Below are 20508 nucleotides of genomic sequence, written 5' to 3' on the forward strand. Positions count from 1 at the left end.
GGGATCAAGGAGACACGGAGTCAAGAGGTTTGTTAAGCAGGCGTCCCGAGTTCTCTTGAGCTGGGTTTTTATTAGTAATTAGAACAAAGAGCATGAGATCATAGTTACTTGTAACATATTGATTGGTTCACCCATAGCCATCTCCCTTTGTGCAATATATCATAATTGGTGAAGGGGCTACGTGAGCTATTGGAGGGGCTACGTGCGCTATTGCCTAGTCTGTGCTTAATCAATAACCTGAGCATTGCTTTACCTTAAGCCAGGAGTAAATGTAATAAACACGTGTGTGGTTTGCCAGCACAGCATGTTTCACTACAATTAGTCAACCCTAATACATTCTCAGAGCATAGTCTGTCCTGTGCACTGAATGAGGAAAGGGTTTTTGGGAAAAAATAGTATATCATCAAAGACTGTATCATAATGCACAGTGGGGGGCCTAGATTTCCTAACTTCGGAGTGCTTGTCTTGCAACCTGAACATTCTTTTAATGTAGCTTTTTATGTGCAATTAAATAGAAAGTTTATGGTAATATGTACTGTTTATTATGTGCAAAAGTTTTATGATGTTAAATTGAAGAGGGAGTGGCTTTAGGGGCTTGGGTTGTTGGTATTTTCCATCCAGAGTAGATGGCCTCATATTTGGGTTTGTAGGTGTCCATTGTGTTTTTCATGCCATGCATAAGGTACCATAGGAAAAGTAGGTGTTGACAAGGTAAGAGAACTTCAGTCTCCTGGGCTGTCATCTTTTCCATGTTCATTCAAAAAAGCAAATATGTGAAAACAAATAGCAAAAGGGGGAGTATGGATTTGTCTTATCCGAATACACTTATTTTTTACTCCTGTCACAAGGTAGGATGTGAGCAGCACTTTATCGCTCATAAAACTGTAGGATTCATGAAATAGGCTGTTGCTATGAGACTTAAAACTCAAGGGCCATTTATTTTGGGAAAACTTCCTATAGCAGATCATGTTAGTGCCTGTTTTGTTCAGTGAACTTTTCCACTGGTCTGTCAAGGTAACATGACCTAGAAACTTGCTGTCTGAGGTTTGATATTCTTTTTCCTTGCTGGGGTGAGGACATCTGCTCGGGTTCTCTTCAAGACAGGCTGGGTGGGCCAGGACTGGCCGGGGGGGCATGTGTGGCAATTTGCCCCGGGCCCCACAGGGGCCCCCATGAGAATATAGTATTCTATAGTATTGCAACTTTTTTTTTTTGGAGAGGGCCCCCAAAATTGCTTTTCCCCAGGCCCCCTGAATCCTCTGGGCAGCCCTGGGGTGGGCATCAGTTTTCCCATTTGTAAAGGGGGGAGGAATAGCTCAGTGGCTTGAGCATTGGCCTGCTAAACCCAGGGTTGTGAGTTCAATCCTTGAGGGGGCCATTTAGGGATCTGGGGCAAAAATCTGTCAGGGATGGTACTTGGTCCTGCTAGTGAAGGCAGGGGACTGGACTCAATGACCTTCCAAGGTCCTTTCCAGTTCTATGAGATAGGTATATCTCCATATAATAATAGTAAAATGGAATAATACCTATTTTAGAGGGATGTTGTCAGGATTAATATTTGCAAAGAGCTTCAACATCCTTGGAAGAGATGCATATTATTACTATCGTAGTTCAAAAATCTCCTCAGTTTCAATCAGTACTGGGCTGCTCTGTTTTTGGTATCATAGCTTTCTGTTTTTGCATTTTAGAGTACATGTTGTATGTGGTGTTCATCTGTAATGGGTTTCCATGAAAGTCTTGGAACCCATTGTTGGTATTTTGAGTTTTTCAGATTGAGGTAACAAACTGTATTTTACTTCTTTCTAGAAACACAAAATCCTGTTGTTGGGATGTGGGTACAGGGATATTTAGTAAAAGGCTACATTTGTACTGCAGTGTAATGGTTGTGAGGGCTTTGAGTTTCTCTGGCCAAAAGTGCTGTGTAAGTGCAAAGTATTTTTACGTGGTTTCTTTACTTGCTCATATTTCCTCTGAGACTCTTATGGGGCAGTAATTTTGTAAAATCAGTTTTTGGTCTATGCTAAGCTACCTGGCAAGGTCAAGCAAACAGACTGAGAAGCAGTAAGTGTTTAGCAAGCAAACTGCAGCTTATTTCACGCTCTGTAGTCTACAAGGTGGATACTTGTGCTTGCCATGTATTATGCATACTGAGAAAATGAGACGTTCACAAGACTTCAGTGACATAAGAGAAACTGCCTTTTGAATTTTCCTTCTACTCAACTGATTTTAAAGCCCAGATATTACAGTGATGCTTTTGCCATGGTGGTAGGTTTTAAATGAGCCAGGAGTTAAGTGAAGAATCCAGCAAATCAGTCCAACAGACAGATTTAATAGCGTCCACTGTCTGGCACTTAGGGTTTTAGAACTGCTGGCTCCTGGGCATAACTTCTAACCCTAATGGTGCTTTTAGTTTTCTTTTTGGAGCTGATTTCTAAGTCCCTGGTTACTTACTTTGCCTGATTCAGCTATGACGATCTGTGAGCCACAGACCCTTAATGCTGGGTTACATACACTTTTGAACCAGGCATTTACTGTCTGAGTCACTGTCACACTGACCTGAAAATGAAGGGAATTTAATACTGTGTATTGTAACTGGTATATAATCCCACTGCCTATTCCTGGTTTTTTGCTTCTGCACATAAGGATGTGTTGAATCCTGAAAATCTGAGTGAGGAATGGAGTGAAAATGTCAAGAAGCAGAGACTCATGGTGGATCTGTGTTTTTCCTTTGTGTGTTTGTATGCCATGGTGGCTGGATTCTTTATGGTGTGATATTTTCAGGTCACTTGGAGGAGTAGTGAGGAGTCCAGTGACTAACCTGTCTGTCAAAGCTCTAGAGTGAACTGATTGAGTCTTGTTGTGTGGCATACTGGCAGCAATGGGAAGAAAGAAATGCTTGCCTTTTACGTGTTGTCGTGGCCACTCTTATTTGATGTTATTTTAATTGTAGGCATCGCTTTGTCAGTCTTGTCAAATAGTTTGAAGGGAAGCAGATAAAACAGAGATGCGTGTAGCCTGGTGTACTAAGGATTAGCAGGTGATTTTTTTTTTCTCTGTGGAAGTATGGTAAAAAAAAAAAAAGTGTCTGACAAGTGGGTCCATGAAAACTTATGCTCCAATACGTCTGTTAGTCTATAAGGTGCCACAGAACCCTTTGTTGCTTTTTAAGTGTGTCATTTGCATAGTCATGAAACCTATAGCTTTGGATCAGTGCCAAAAGAGCAAAACTATTCCAATGAATGTGTATAAAACAAAATAAATAATGACTTGTGTTAAAGTCCCTATATATTTTGAACTAGTAGGGTTAGAAAAAAATGTTGAGAATTCCAGTCATCAAGTGGTGTCCATTTGTTTTTATCATTGGATCAGAAGATCTAGAACAGTAAAATCACATTATTCTGATTACCATCCTGCTTTCCACTTTTAAATTATAATCTGATGTTAGTGGTTGCTAATATCTCAAACTGTTAGAACCAAGACCAATTCTGTACAGCACCTGGAAGCTTGGAATCCCTGATATCAAATGACATTAAAGTCTTAATCTGATTCTAGGGGTTTGTGAACAAACTGCTGTGTCACTGGTGCTTCCATGGTCTTTTCCTTAGGCTCTAATGGATGATGTGATCAAACTTTCTGCCACTAAGACTAATGCCATGAGAATTGCAGCTCAGAATCAGGATTTTTCACAGGGTGGGTTTCAAGTCACTTACGTTAAGTAATGTTACAATACTCTGAGTGAGATAATGAATCTTTCTAGTTCAGGCTGAAAGAAAAGACTCATTGCTTCACCTTAGCATTTTTTACATTAACCACAGCCTCCTATTAGAGTAACAGAATCAGCAAACGATGAGTGAGATGAATAAGAGACCAAAAAAACCCCACAAAAACTCAAGTATAGTGGAAAAAAAAGTGGGTATAATGCCACACCACACCAGATTTTTGATGACTATGTAATTTTGTAAGGTATTTAGATACCACAGAGATGAGCATAGTAGGAATAGAATAAATTAGGCTTCTGCATTGGAATGATAGCACCTAGGGTGAGGGGGAGACGCCTGTTGGGACACTAGCTTATCTTTCAGCCAGAACAGGGTCATTCCCTGTTATGTAACTCCTCTGGCCTTGTTGGAGTTTGTAATGCCTCCCAAATTAGTGTTATCTGTGTAGTCCATTTATATGGTATTTTTATTCTTCTAAATCCATTCATTGAAGGTGTTAAATGAGATCAGATCTGTTCAACACACACTCTTGTGGCTCTCCCATCACCACTTCAGTGTTTTGTCATAACCTTTCACTTAGTTCTTCATCCAACTGTTGATCCATGTGATGAGGTTCTATATGTGAGCCAATTAAAAATGTAGTTTTGAGAGGCTGTAGAAAATTGGCTTAATATTACTGAAAATCATTCAGGTTTGGTGCTCAAGGATTACAAGTGAAACGAGTTCCTTGGAAATGCAGAGTAATACAGGATAGGTTAAGGGTGCCCAACTTTAAGTCAGTTGAGGGCCATGCTGGTAATTTCAGGATCCGGAGGACTCTATATACTGTGCGTAAAATGGATATTGCAGCTACTCTTATCTTTAAGTGAGCATTTACAAACAATAGAAAACTTTTTAAAAATGTGAATTAAATATGATGCAGGATCATACCACAGTTACCAAGATGCTTTCTGCAGGAGCAAGTGTGGCAAAGGGGATGCCATCAGGATCAGTTTCTGCTGATTCTTTTGGGGCATTGGAAAAATGTTTTATATAGAAACATCACAGAAATGATCTTGTGCTGCCACTGGGGCATTCAGAGTTTGGAAGAGAAATTTGACCTCTTCTGCATCGACATGGGAGAGGACTTCAGGGTCATGTCAGTTCCATTTTGATGCTCCTGAAGAAAGGAGCTACTTCTGTATCATGCTGGGTGAGGGAGGAATGGAGAAGCTATCATGTCCTACTTCCCTTTTGTTTGTGATGCATATCTCGTGGCAGCATTAGTGCCAAACCAAGTCCGGTCCTTTATGTTAAATGCCAGCAAAGGATAGCGATTCTTCAGAGGCAGCTCTCTCGTCCTTCAGTCATGGTTTCAGGCTGGTTGAAGAAGCAGCATTATAGGCTCAGTCAGAGGAATGTGGACTTCTGAGTGAGTCAGGGAGAGACAGGAGTAAAGGTTGAGGTAGGGAATCTAAGAAAGGGAGGGTGGCAATGATATGAAAAAGGAGGCAGAAAGCTAACATCTTAATTTTAGTAGGGGCAAGATTGTATTTGGTTTTTGGCTTCTGAACCAGTAATGGACTGGATTAGTAGCTGAAATAAACCAAGAGATAAACCCCATCTTCCTGTGCACCCCACTTCTAAAATGTTATTCCCGCTATTTGAAAGAGAGTAGAGAGGGGAATTTCTCCTTAATCCTCCTCCACCCATGACATGCAAATACCCTAACTTATAGAATATATAGGACAAATAACTTGTCCTAAACTTAATTGTTGTCATAAACTTAAGTTTTGCATTTGGATCCTAGGAGGAATATAGACTGAGCTAGTTAGATTACTACTGTTTTCTGGTTTTGTAGAACAGTGAGGCTAAGATGCAGACTGCTGCAGATCTCAGGGAGTCTCCTTGGCCCTGTCTTCTTGGATCATAACTTTACAAACTACAACTGTTTTTAGAGGATAATGTTAAGAATATTTTTCCTAGAACTTGGCTAATTAAACTGTGCAATAGACATTCCCCTTGGCAGCCTTTAGTGTCATGCCTATTAAACTGTGAAGAAAGGAAACCATGCTAAAACAATCCCTAAATTCTCTTTTACCTAACGTGGGTCTGACCTAGTTTGGACTGGGTCTAGCTGGATACTTTTGTATGGGTAAGAGTAAAGCAAAACTGATGGGGGAAACATGCAACAGTAGCAATCCCCAGAGCAAAACAGTATCCTTAATTTGCCTCAACATTCTCTGTAATAACCAAGGATTTAAAGTTTGTTTAAATTGGGTTATTCAGTGCTAATATTATGCAAGATTCCTGATCAGTGGTGTGGAGGTTTGAACTGAGACACTACTTGGAGCTATGATGGAATTAAAGTAACCTTGGCAACCATTATAAATAAAATAGGCCTCCTTGAGAAGTAAGACTGTGCCTATGTTTGCTGCATTCATTCATATCCTTCACTTACATAACGTCATGCTGCTGCAGCAATTTAATACCCCAGCACCAAGGGCAACTGCTAGTTTTGAGAGTGTCGTGAGCTTTTGCTTTGCCAACTGGTTCTTGCGTCTATTTCCTATGGAGTTGAAATGATGGCAATACTGTTTTTCTCTGAATAACGTGCAGCTGTTCTCTCCCATCACTGTTTCCTTGGACTCTGATATTTTGTTCTCTCTGACAGTCCTGTTCTTGAGATCTGATGCTGTTGCAGCGCAGTACCGAATCCATCTCTCTCCATTACGCGCCAGCCTCCTAAGCTTTTCTGAGAAATCATGACTTCTTGTATGCACATGTGCATATCTTCAATGTACTTTAGTGGAATACAGCTGTACATTGTTGTAGTTAATGGCGGTCCAAGCTCTGAACTAATTCCCATGTTTCAGTCTAATTCTCCTAATCTTGCCCCTATTATGGAAGGAAGGGCATACAATTTTGAAGCTTTCTGTTAATTCTGTAACTCTGTGGGGGGTGGGTGGCAATTGTTTCTTCTGTATGTATGTCACTGGGAGGTGGGGAAGCAGAACAGAAGAGTAGAGTTGGAATAACCTTAACACCGAAGTTATGACACACAACTAGTAGGAGTCTGAACTGCATTGCACATGGTTGAAGTAGTGCTATATTTTAAGATCACACTTCTGTCTGAATTTTTTACCTGTTGATGGTGTTACAAGTAACACCTTAATTGCTTATAACTACTATGAAAGATCGGAAAGATCTTTTTTCGTTTACTTTGTGCACATGACCGTTGTTTGTGTAGTCAGTTGGCTGTTTCCCCCGCATTGTCAGCCAGTCTTCCCTATTTGTGTGGATCCTTCACACAGCCACAGGGGAGAGAACAACATTTTAAAAATAGAGAAATCTGAGTTTTAAAACCACAAAAATTAGTGCATTATCTGAACTGACTAGATTTCAAATTTAGAAGTCCTGGTTCTAGGTCTGTGGGGACACTGTTGGGGTGTGTGGTCCTTGCTGGGTCTTATCTTTCACCAACCACCCCAATTCTTCAGTACTTTTCCTGCTGGCTTGAGTTTCTCTGGCACTCAGGATAAGATGACATTTTTTAGCATGGATCCTATTTAGAGGACCTGTATGTTGGTCTTCTAAATCTTGTTGCATCTGAAGAAGTGGGTATTCACCCACGAAAGCTCATGCTGCAAAACGTCTGTTAGTCTATAAGGTGCCACACGATTCTTTGCTGCTTCTAAATCTTTGTAGTGAAAAATTTGTTTTGAGCAAACTTCTGGAAGGGTAATATTGTCAATGGAATTCAGGTAGCCAGGTCTATTTGATCTATTAAATAGGGTGTATCTACACTACAAAATTAAGTTGACATACAGTCACCGCAGTAACTAAGTCTGTTGTGTATGTCTACTCTACGCTCCTTGTGTTGGCAGAGCATGTTCACAGTAGCAGCACTTATATTGACACAGAGCAGTGCACCATGGGTAGCTATCCCACTGTGCAACTCTAGCACAGGGTTTCTTGAGAAGGTGTTGCAAAGTTCAAAGCACAGGGGAAAAGTGGGGGGGAATATCATTCTGAGATCATAGCAAGAGGCACACTTGCAGAAGATAACATGCAGCTCCGTGTAAAAGCGACATGTCTGCGGCTCTGCCCCAGAGCGACTGATCTGGGCAGTGAAGTTGAAAACAGTGACCAGAGCAGTCACAATGGGCATTGTGGGACAGCTCCTGGGCCTGGTAAAGTCAACGTACGTAATGCAGTGTCTGTGCTGCCACTATGTCAACCTAGCTGTGTTGACTTAAACTCTACACCTCTCGCGGAGGTGGAGTTAAGTTGACGTAGCAGGCAAGTTATGTTGGTGTTGGGAACTTTGTAGTGTAGACACTGATATTATTATGTTGACGTAAGCTGCCTTACATTGACATAACTCTGTAGTGTGTACCAGGACATAAAGTGCAAGGACGATTACCCTGAATAGTACATGTAGATGTTTTAACACACAATCACAATTACTTTTCTCTGTTAATTTTGTCTTTAACCTTCCACTGAGAACATGATCTCTGGCGACCAGACAGAGTGAAGGTCAGTAATGAAACTTTATCAGAAAAAACTTCACATAATAGAACTTTGTATGAAAGATGCTTCACAAAATAAACTGTAGCCCTAACTGCTTTTAAGTTAAATAGTCACAAACTTAAATAGCAGGGGAAGTGAAATTAAGGCCATGTCTACACTAGCGAACTTACACCAGCACAGCTCTTCCGATGCTAACAGGGAGTTTTGCAAGGGAGTTCTCCAGGTGAAGGAGGAGCAAATACAGCACCCTTGGGGTAAGTGGCTGTCTGTAGTGCATATTTATGTTTGGGGGTTACTTGCTGTGTGCTGAGCTTGTGTTTGTCTGTTTGGTTGTTTGAAGGACTGTGTGCTGGCAGTTGGAAGCTGTGAGCTTCAAAGTAAGGTTTGAAAGCTAGAAGCCTCTGTTAATTGGCTGAGCCTTAGTCAGTGGGTGGAGCTATCAAGAAGGCCAGGGCTTTATAAAGCAGTGAGCAAGTCACCAGGGAGCTTTGTGACCAGGGGCTGCTAACAGGAAGTTTTGCCAGGGAGTTCGGAAGGGGAGTGGGAAGGGGGCAAGGTTCACTTGCTGTTCTTTAAAACCTGTAAACTAAACTACATTCAAAACTTCTTGATTTAAACAAAACCCTTTCATTTACTAGGTAGCTGCAGGAGACAATGAACGCAGAAGCCCAGCAGCAGAGTGGGGGCTATCGAGTTTATTGCACCGAGTGCAGCATGTATGATTACCTGCCCTGTGGGCGGTAGCGTATGTGTGCATTTGGTGCAAGGAGCTCCTGGCCCTCAGAGACTGCGTACGGGCTTTGGACGCCAGGGTGGTGGAACTGGAGGAGCTAAGGGAGGCAGAGAGGTATATTGATGAGGCTTTCCGGGACACTGTAGAATTGTCCCACCTCCGATCAGACAGTCCCTCCACTGTTGAGGAGGATGAAAGGCCCAGGGAAGCAGAGCAGTCAATGGGAGCAGAGGGAAACGGTCCCATAGTTGGGACTCTTCTTCCAGATGGCGTTAGGATATCCTCTTGCACTGAGGTTACCTCTCCGGGGGAGGGAACTCCAGTCACTAGGAAAAGGCAGGTGTTAGTAATGGGAGATTCGATCATCACAAACATAGATAGCTGGGTTTATGATGACCGGGAGAACCATATGGTGACTTGCCTGCCTGGTGCGAAGGTTGCGGATTTCTTGAGGCATCTGGATAGACTTATGTGTGGTGCTGGGGAGGAGCCAGTGGGCATCACAGAGACCTGGTGGACCAAGGACAATCAATGGGACGCAATCATTCTAGGGTACAAAATATATCGGAAGGACAGAACAGGTTATGCGGTGGGGGGAGTGGCACTATATGTGAAAGAAAATGTAGAATCAAATGAAGTAAAAATCTTAAGTGAATCCACATGTTCCATAGAATCTCCATGGATAGTAATTTCGTGCTCCAATAAGAATAACAGATCCCTAATGTTATATCGACCACCTGACCAGGCCAGTGATAGTGATGATGAAATGCTAAGGGAAATTAGAGAGGCTATCAAAATAAAGAACTCAATAATAGTGGGGGATTTCAGTTATCCCCATGTTGACTGGGAACATGTCACCTCAGGACGAAATGCGGAGACAAAATTTCTCGATACTTTAAATGACTGCTTCTTGGAGCAGCTGGTATGGGAACCCACAAGGGGAGAGGTAACTCTCGATTTAGTCCTGAGTGGAGCGCAGGAGCTGATCCAAGAGGTAACTATAATAGGACTGCTTGGAAATAGTGACCATAATATAATAACAGTTAACATCCCTTTAGTGGGAAGAACGTTTCAACAGCCCAACACTGTGGCATTTAATTTCAAAAAGGGGAACAATGCAAAAATGAGGGGGTTAGTTAAACAGAAATTAAAAGGTACAGTGACTAAAGTGAAATCCCTGCAAGCTGCATGGGTGCTTTTAAAGGCACCATAATAGAGGCCTAACTTAAATGTATACCCCCAAATTAAGAAACACCGTAAAAGAACTAAAAAAGAGCCACCGTGGCTTAACAACCATGTAAAAGAAGCAGTGAGAGATAAAAAGGCATCTTTTTAAAAGTGGAAGTCAAATCCTAGTGAGGCAAATAGAAAGGAGCATAAACACTGCCAAATTAAGTGTAAAAATGTAATAAGAAAAGCCAAAGAGGAGTTTGAAGCACGGCTAGCCAAAAACTCAAAAAACATTGTTATTACCTTTTAAGTACGTCAGAAGCAGGAAGCCTGCTAAACAACCAGTGGGGCCCCTGGATGATCGAGATACAAAAGGAGCAGTTAAAGATGATAAAGTCTTGCGGGGAAACTAAATGGATTCTTTGCTTCAGTCTTCATGGCTGAGGATGTTAGGGAGATTCCCAAACCTGAGCCGGCTTTTGTAGGTGACAAATCTGAGGAACTGTCACAGATTGAAATGTCACTAGAGGAGGTTTTGGAATTAATTGATAAACTTAACATTAACAAGTCACCAGGACCAGATGGCATTCACCCAAGAGTTCTGAAAGAACTCAAATGTGAAGTTGTGGAACTATTAACTATGGTTTGTAACCTATCCTTTAAATCGGCTTCTGTATCCAATGACTGGAAGATAGCTAATGTAATGCAAATATTTAAAAAGGGCTCTAGAGGTGATCCTGGCAATTACAGACTGGTAAGTCTAACATCGGTTCTGGGCAAATTAATGGAAACAATAGTAAAGAATAAAATTGTCAGACACATAGAAGAACGTAAATTGTTGGGCAAAAGTCAACATGGTTTCTGTAAAGGAAATTGTGTCTTACTAATCTATTAGAGTTCTTTGATGGGGTCAACAAACATGTGGACAAGGGGGATCCAGTGGACATAGTATACTTGGATTTCCAGAAAGCCTTTGACAAGGTCCCTCACCAAAGGCTCTTGCGTAAATTAAGTTGTCATGGGATAAAAGGGAAGGTCCTTTCATGGATTGAGAACTGGTTAAAAGACCGGAGACAAAGGGTAGGAATTAATGGTAAATTCTCAGAATGGAGAGGGGTAACTAGTGGTATTCCCCAAGGGTCAGTCCTAGGACCAATCCTATTCAACTTATTCATAAATGATCTGGAGAAAGGGGTAAACAGTGAGGTGGCAAAGTTTACAAATGACACTAAACTGCTCAAGATAGTTAAGACTAAAGCAAACTGTGAAGAACTTCAAAAAGATCTCGCAAAACTAAGTGATTGGGCAACAAAATGGCAAATGAAATTTAATGTGGATAAACGTAAAGTAATGCACATGGGAAAAATAACCCCAATTATACATACAATATGATGGGGGCTAATTTAGCTACAACAAATCAGGAAAAAGATCTTGGAGTCATCCTGGATAGTTTTCTGAAGACGTCCACGCAGTGTGCAGAGGCGGTCAAAAAAGCAAACAGGATGTTAGGAATCATTAAAAAGGGGATAGAGAATAAGATGGAGAATATCTTATTGCCCTTATATAAATAGATGGTACACCCACATCTTGAATACTGTGTACAGATGTGGTCTCATATCAAAAAAGATATACTGGCATTAGAAAAGGTTCAGAGATGGGCAACTAAAATGATTAGGGGTTTGGAATGGGTCCCATATGAGGAGAGATTAAAGAGGCTAGGACTTTTCAGCTTGGAAAAGAGGAGACTAAGGGGGCATATGATAGAGGGAGCATATGATGAGTGATGTGGAGAAAGTAGCTAAGGAAAAGTTATTTACTTATTCCCATAATACAAGAACTAGGCCCACCAAATGAAATTAATGGGCAGCAGGTTTAAAACAAATAAAAGGAAGTTCTTCACTCAGCGCACAGTCAACTTGTGGAACTCTTTGCCTGAGGAGGTTGTGAAGGCTAGGACTATAACAGGGTTTAAGAGAGAACTGGATAAATTCATGGAGGTTAAGTCCATGAATGGCTGTTAACCAGGATGGGTAAGGAATGGTGTCCCTAGCCTCTGTTTGTCAGAGGGTGTAGATGGATGGCAGGAGAGAGATCACTTGATCATTACCTGTCACTCCCTTTGGGGCACCTGGCTTTGGCCACTGTTGGTAGACAGGCTACTGGGCTAGACAGACTTTTGGTCTGACCCAGTACAGCCGTTCTTATGTTCTTATAATGCAGCTGCACCGCTATGAAATCACTCATGTAGATGTTTTGTGCCAACAGGAGTGCTCTTTCCCGTTGACATAATAAAACCAGCTAAATGAGTGGTGGTAGCTATGTCGGCGGGAGAAGCTCTGCCACCGAGATAGCGCTGTGCACATGAGCTCTTATGCCGGCCAAAATTATGTCACTCAGGGTTTTTGTTTTTGTTTGTGTTTTTTCACACCCCTGAGCAACCTAAGTGGTAGTGTAGACTTGGCCTAAAAGATATGAGCAAGGGAATTTTTAAGATGAGACTTTTAAAATAAAAGAGACTTCATGTGCTGGGGAAATCCAAAAAAGTGGTTTTATATCGCGGAGGAGCAGAGAAGACAATTGTAACAATAGTTGCCTGGTTGTGTGAAGGACAACAAGAAGGCCACTAAGCTAGTGGGGAGTCGATGGAGGCTGGAGTCTGTCTATGGTGAGTCTTATCGAATCTATCTGGCAGTTTTGAGCTGGCTCCTGAAAGAAGTGAGAAACTGGTGATGTTTTGAGGATGAAGGTTAGTAAGATGGCAGAGAGCAGCATTTTGCAAATGTTGACGTCCAGAGCTGGGACTTAGGGAAATTCATAGGAGTCAGTCAAAAAGTAGCCCCACTTTAACTCTGCAGTTCTAATGCATCCATTACTGTAATGTGAGGGACCAGAGGCCGTTATTGTATTGACTCTTATTCAGATACTTTTAATAAATGCTGTTATAAAATATCAGTTAGGATATGTTCTGAAGCTGTTCTATGTTCTAGACACTGGGGGGAGACGGTTGGGAGAGGCCCTGGTGCACTCCACGCCAAATTTATACATTGGGAGTGAGAACAAGAAGATAACAACAGATATAGCCAGAGGGGGACGGTTAGGTGTAAGGAAGAGGGGGGGACGGATACTAGATCGACAGGTCATACTAGTAGTACTGTGTCCCTACCGAGCGGGGTGAGAAGAGTGAGAGGAGCCCAACAGCAAAAGGTAGGATGTTTGTTCACCAATGCGAGAAGCTTAGGTAATAAAATGGAGGAACTGGAGCTCCTGGTCCGAGAATTGAAACCGGATATCGTAGGAATAACCGAAACATGGTGGAACGATAGCCATGACTGGAGTACAGGTATGGAAGGGTATGTGCTGTTTAGAAAAGACCGATGCAAAGGTAAAGGTGGGGGAGTAGCATTGTATATCAATAATGAGGTGAAATGTAATGAAATAACTAGCAATGCAATGGTTAATACGGAGTCTGTGTGGGCAATGGTCACATTAGGGAAGAAAACTACCAGAGCCTCACCCGGGATAGTGATTGGGGTGTGCTATAGACCGCCAGGATCTAGCTTGGAGACGGATAGAGAGCTCTTTAATGTTTTTAAGGAGGTAAACACTAATAGGAACTGCTTGATCATGGGAGACTTTAACTTCCCGGATATAGATTGGGAAACAAATGCTAGTAATAACAATAGGGCTCAGCTTTTCCTAGACGTGATAGCTGATGAATTCCTACATCAAGTGGTTGCTGAACCGACGAGGGGGGATGCCATTTTAGATCTGATTTTGGTGAGTAATGAGGACCTTGTTGAGGAAATAGTTGTAGGGGACAACCTTGGCTCGAGTGATCACGAGCTAATCCGTTTCAAAATTAATGAGAGGATAATTAATATTGCATCTGAGACTAGGGTTTACGATTTCAAAAGGGCTAACTTTACTAAATTAAGACGACTAGTTAGGGAAGTGGACTGGACCAACATATTTAGGAATCTAAAGGTAGATGACGCCTGGGGTTACTTCAGGTTGAAATTGCAGGAGTTGTCAGAGGCATGTATCCCGAGAAAGGGAAAACGGCTCGTAGGTAGCAGTTTTAGACCGAGCTGGATGACCAAGCGTCTTAGAGGGGTCATTAAGAAAAAACAGAAAGCGTACCGGGAGTGGAAAATGGGAGGGATCAGCAAAGAAACCTACCTTATTGAGGTCAGAGGGTGTAGGGATGCAGTGAGAAAGGCAAAGCGACGGGTGGAGATGGACCTAGCGAAGGGGATTAAAACCAATAGCAAAAGGTTTTTTAGCCATATAAATAGGAAGAAAACCAAGAAGGAAGAAGTGGGACCGCTTAAAACTTTAAACGGAGTGGAGATTAGGGATAATCTTGGAATGGCACAATATCTGAATGAATATTTTGCCACGGTCTTTAATGAGGCTAATGAAGGGCTAAGGAATAGTGATAGAGGGACCGATGGGAATGAAGATATGGGGGTAGACATTACGGTATCTGAGGTGGAGGCCAAACTTGAACAGCTTAACGGAAGTAAATCGGGGGGCCCGGATAATCTTCATCCTAGAATATTAAGGGAATTGGCGAGTGATATTGCTAGCCCGTTAGCGATGATTTTTAATAAATCTCTAAATTCGGGGATTGTACCGTTGGACTGGAGATTAGCTAATGTAGTTCCTATATTCAAGAAGGGGAAAAAAAGTGACCCGGGTAACTACAGGCCTGTTAGTTTAACATCTGTAGTATGCAAAGTAATGGAAAAAATTTTGAAAGAGAGAGTGGTTAAGGAGCAGGAGGCCGATGACAACTGGGATAGATTACAGCATGGATTTACGAAAGGTAGATCGTGCCAAACCAATCTGATCTCCTTCTTTGAGAAAGTAACAGATTTTTTAGACAAGGGAAATGCGGTGGATCTAATATATCTGGATTTCAGTAAGGCGTTTGATACGGTACCGCATGAGGAATTATTGGTTAAATTGGAAAAGATGGGGATCGAAATGAAAATCCAGAGGTGGATAAGGAGTTGGTTAAAGGGGAGACTGCAGAGGGTAGTACTGAAAGGGGAACTGTCGGGTTGGAGGGGGGTTACCAGTGGAGTTCCTCAAGGTTCGGTTTTGGGTCCTATTTTATTCAATCTATTTATTGCTGACCTGGGAACCAAGAGTAGGAGTGGGCTGATAAAGTTTGCGGACGACACCAAGTTGGGAGGTATTGCCAATTCGGAGAAGGATCGGGATATCCTCCAGGGAGATTTGGATGACCTTGTAAACTGGAGTATTAGTAACAGGATGAAATTCAATAGTGAGAAGTGTAAGGTTATGCATTTAGGGATGACTAACAAGAATTTTAGTTATAAGCTAGGGACGCACCAGTTGGAAGTAACGGAGGAGGAGAAGGACCTGGGAGTCCTGGTTGATCGTAGGATGACTATGAGTAGGCAATGTGATGTGGCCGTTAAAAAAGCTAATGCGGTCTTGGGTTGCATTAGGCGGGGTATTTCTAGTAGGGATAAGGAAGTGCTAGTCCCGTTATATAAGGCGTTGGTGAGACCTCATTTGGAGTATTGTGTGCAGTTTTGGTCTCCCATGTTTAAGAAGGATGAGTTAAAACTGGAACGGGTACAAAGAAGGGCCACTAGAATGATCCGAGGAATGGAAGGCCTGTCATATGACAGGAGACTTGAGGAGCTCGGTTTGTTTTCCTTAACCAAAAGAAGGATAAGGGGAGATATGATTGCACTCTTTAAATATATCAGAGGGATAAATACCAGGGAAGGAGAGGAATTATTTCAGCTCAGTGCTAATGTAGACACGAGGACAAACGGATATAAATTGTCAGTCAGGAAATTTAGGCTTGAAATTAGACGAAGGTTTCTAACCATCAGGGGAGTGCAATACTGGAACAGCCTACCGAGGGAAACAGTAGGGGCGAAGGACCTCCATGACTTTAAGATTAAGCTAGATAAGTTTATGGAGGAGATGGTATAATAGGATAACGGGCTTAGTCAATAGGTCAATTAAGTGCCAAACTGGTACTTAATTGGGTCAAATTGGGTCAATAATATGATATTCTTAACCTCTTTCAGAGGGTATGGCTGGAGAGTCTTGCCCGCATGCTCGGGGTTCAGCTGACCGCCATATTTGGGGTCGGGAAGGAATTTTCCTCCAGGGCAGATTGGCAGTGTCCCTGGAGGTTTTTCGCCTTCCTCCGAAGCATGGGGCAGGGGTCGCTTGCTAAAAGAGTGGGTAGATCGGCTAATGTGGCCTGCATCTTGCAGGAGGTCAGACTAGATGATCATAATGGTCCCTTCTGATCTTGAATTCTATGATTCTATGTTGTAATTGAGAGAAGTTGAAGTATAGTGATTTCTAGTAGCCCAGGCAGCTTTCAAAGAGGCTAAGTAGCAATCACATCAGAGTCCAAAAAGCAATTTGCCTTTAAGCACAAGTAGATCTGGTGACTGTATACAAGGGGTTCAAAAGAAGTGTCTGGAAGGCAAGTCTGTACTTTCCAGGCCAATGTTGATGGAGGAAAAAAGCAGATGAACATGTACAAATGTCAGTCTAAATGGAAACAAAATGTGATACTTCGGTCTCTGAAGGTCCTGTCTTTGCCAGTCTAGTTTTTAACACTGTTTGTGTACTAGAGCAAACAAGATCAGACAAAGATCTTGCAATCACATATAGAGAATAGAACCCGGAAGGCCTTTTGGTGATTAGCCTATGTGCACGTAGGCTGTAATAGAGCTGTTTCCCCTGCTAATGTGCTTAAAGGATACTTTTTTTTTTTAAAGAAACTTCTTTCAGGTGTGAGAGCCTATTCCAGGGGTCGGCAGCCTTTCAGAAGTGGTGCGCCGAGTCTTCATTTATTCACTCTAATTTAAGGTTTTGCATGCCAGTAATATGTTTTAACGTTTTTAGGTCTCTTTCTATAAGTCTGTAATATATAACCAAACTATTGTTGTATATAAAGCAAATAAGGTTTTTAAAATGTTTAAGAAGCTTCATTTAAAAGTAAATTAAAATGCAGAGCCCCCCAGACCAGTGGCCAGGACCCAGGCAGTGTGAGTGCCACCGAAAATCAGCTCATGTGCCGCTTTTGGCATGTGTGCCATAGGTTGCATACCCCTGGCCTATTCTGTCTTATCTAGATTTTTATACTGTGCTCATTACCATAGTATTTGAGCACCTTCCAGTAGTGCATTAAATAATGGGTTGTTTGTTCTCTCATCCTCTCCCCAGATGGAGAAGTGTGTGCAGTGGCTTGTTTTGGTAGGGGGGTTGTTGTTGGTTGTTAAATATACCTTTTGCTGTGTGTTTATATTAGAGAAGGCTGGTCAAAGGAGTGCACCTTCCACTTGGAGCAGAAAGTAGTGACATTTGTGGCAGTCTTTATTTCCCGGGGGAGTTGAAGCCACAGTCTCAAACCACCCTCAGGGAAGGTTCTGTCTCCTGCACAGACTGGCTTTGCTCCTATTGTTGAGAGTTCATTGTGTCATAGAAATGAAGATTCCCACCATTCCCACTCTGAGCCATTGAGTACTCTTTGCCACGATGTACTCAATCAATAACCAGCCTTCCTACTGTGAGTGAAACGCTGCTTCACTTTGTCCCCACACTGTAGTAGACATGGTTCTCACGAGATCCAGGCTTGACTCCCCTGCCTTTCCATTTCCCCCCAGCCTGGTATGGTGTGGCACATTCAGGGGATGCTACTGCTCTTTGTTATGAGAAAGCCGGATAAACTGTGCCTTGGATGCTTAGGCAGCTTAGTCCAATGTTGTGTCTTTTCAAAAGGACACCATTTTGAAGTGGATAAAGACCCACCTGCAAACTTCTGCAGAATAGGTGTGAAACTCTTGGGAGGAATTACAGAGGCATAGAGTTGAGAGGAGAATAATCTTGGCACAAAGCATTCTGAAGAAGGATGAAGTAAGTGAGCTGCAGTGTGTGTGTGTGGGACAAGATTAGAAAGGACAGAAACATGCTTATGCAATATGGAAAGATGAGATCTTGCCAGCTTCCTCATTTGACCCTTGTGATTTTAGTGCCAGTTTTGGGGTGGTTTTTTTTTTTCCCCAGAGTGATCATCATCAAGATGATCCTACTGACTTTCCCCACGGTGCTGCATGTGTTCCCTTTTAGCTTCTCCAGTTACATCCATTGCTGGATGGCTGAGGTCAGTTTATGACTTTTGAATCACCCATGCATGTAGACTTTATAGGTTTCGTATTCAGAGTTTGTAAATTAACTGTCCCTTCCTGTTTTTGTTGGAAGAGCTAAAGGGCTGACGGTATTGTTTTCAAGTTTTCATTAAGTTGCCCAGTCATTCCATGTTTGAAATAAATAAATAAAAATACCAGAAATAGAAGGGGAACCAGAAGTGGGCAACAAAAATAAGTGGCCTGGAATATTTCCATTAAATGAGAAATTAAAAAGATTGAGACTCCTCTGGTTAGAAAGAAGGCTGATGGGATGTGATAAAGGTATACGAAATAATATAAACGGTGCACAGAAGATAAATTGAGGGCTCCTATTTATCTTTTCTCATAGCATAAGAACAAAGGGACATCGATGACACACAAGGGCAAATTAAAAAGTGTTGAAAGGAAATATTTTACACAGTTATTTGTATTACTGGAGTGCTTAGGAGCCCTTGTCATGGACCAGGATCCCATCGTGCTAGGTGCTGTACAAACAGAACAACAAAAGTCCCTGCTCCAAGGAGCTTACTCTGTGGAATTCAGTGCCAGAAATCTCTGGTCTATTATCTATAGAGTATATTTCAGTTATAGGTAATTGATCTATGGACTGCAGTGCCAGAAATCACTCAGTCTGGGAGTTTAGTAAGATTTAAAGGATTAGACGACATATACGTGGATAATGAGACCATCCACGCTTACATGCAACAGGGGAAAAATAAGTAATAGAACCCTCTTACAGTTTGGGGCATTAACCAACCACTAACTGACTGAGGTTAGGAAGGAACATCTTTATGGGCAGATTATGGGGATTCTGTTTTAGGTACTTTATATAGCCCCATCCTTGTAGTATCTCAGCACCCGTAATCTTTGTAGTTATCCTCGCCCAACACCTCTGAGGTGGGGAAGTGTTATGTGTCCCCATTTTACAGATGGCAAACTGAGGCACAGAGAGCCTAAGTGGCTTGTCCGTGGTCACACAAGAAGCCGGTGGCAGAGCAGGGGATTGAATTTAAGTCTCCCAAGTCTGAGGCTAGCACCTTAACTCCCTGTTCAGTCCATCCTCTCTCCTAGTACCTTTCTCTGAATTATCTTGTACTGGCCACTGGAGACAGGATGCCAGCCTGGTCTGATCTGCGGTGGCAGGTTCTCTGTTCTGATATAATATGGTACTGTTGCTGGATATTGTTGTACCTATGCATCTCTTAGCTAAGTAAACTCAGGGTTTGATAGTATAGGTGTCTGGAGTTCTCCCAGCTCTGAGACACTCTGTGTTCTTGGGCCATTCATTCACCCCCTCTGTACCTTTTCCTTGTATGTAAAATGAAAAATAATACCTGCCTATACAAGATGGCTGTTAGGGTGAATTAATGTTTGTAAAGCACTTTATTGATGAAAAGCAGATGTTAATGGGAGCAGTGCCAATTTACTCAAGCATGAGAACTATTGTAAACCTCTGATAGCTCTGAAGTTCCAATTTCATTGCTTTTGTAATTTTTCTGATGCTACTTTAAAATGGAACCAATTTATTTGAGGCAGCTTAGATCTTCTAAAAATGAAATTTGCTATGTGATAAACTTCTTTGCTCAACTGATTTAAGATTTATTATGGGTTTCACGGGCTGTCTGATGACTACAGCAGGATGGTGCCTGTACATTGACCACAGGAGGCTTACGGGTTTGGAAGTTAGTTATCTGGTTACTACAGTATAGATTCTGGTGAGTAACCATAAATACCAGGAACATACTGTACTTTCCTTTTCATTTAGTGGGCCTTCTTACTTGACTAATGTTTTTAATATGAATAAGTTGAAATGTCTTTCTGGTTTCTCTGCAGCAAATGTTAGCTTTAGATGACCATAAATGAATCATTGGGCATCCTGAGCATGTGAATTTCCTGCTAAGAGCTATTGCAGTGTTTCTCAAGGGCTGATTCGTGGACCGGCGCTGGTCCCTGAGGTCTCCCTGACACAGTTGAGGAAGCCAGCAAGCCTGTCCCTATATCAAAAACGTTGAGAAACACTGAACTATTGCACAGTGTGGCTCCTTGATGGTGATATATTTCTCTTCTCTGTTTTCTCTCTCTTCCCTTCTGTCTAAAACCCATGAAGTAGCTTGCTGCCACTGCATTGGTTCAGAAATGATCAGATCTGGTTTATGTCCTATTGCATGGACAAATATAA

General features: G+C 42.0%; 1 protein-coding gene across 2 annotated transcripts in view; it reads left to right on the plus strand.

Annotated features, from left to right (window-relative positions):
- The window catches only part of AHCYL2 (adenosylhomocysteinase like 2), a 242444-nt gene that overhangs the window by 33025 nt on the left and 188911 nt on the right, over nucleotides 1-20508 (plus strand). The window lies entirely within an intron of this gene.

This window comes from Mauremys mutica, chromosome 1, assembly GCF_020497125.1.
Source record: "Mauremys mutica isolate MM-2020 ecotype Southern chromosome 1, ASM2049712v1, whole genome shotgun sequence".
Lineage (NCBI taxonomy): Eukaryota > Metazoa > Chordata > Testudines > Geoemydidae > Mauremys > Mauremys mutica.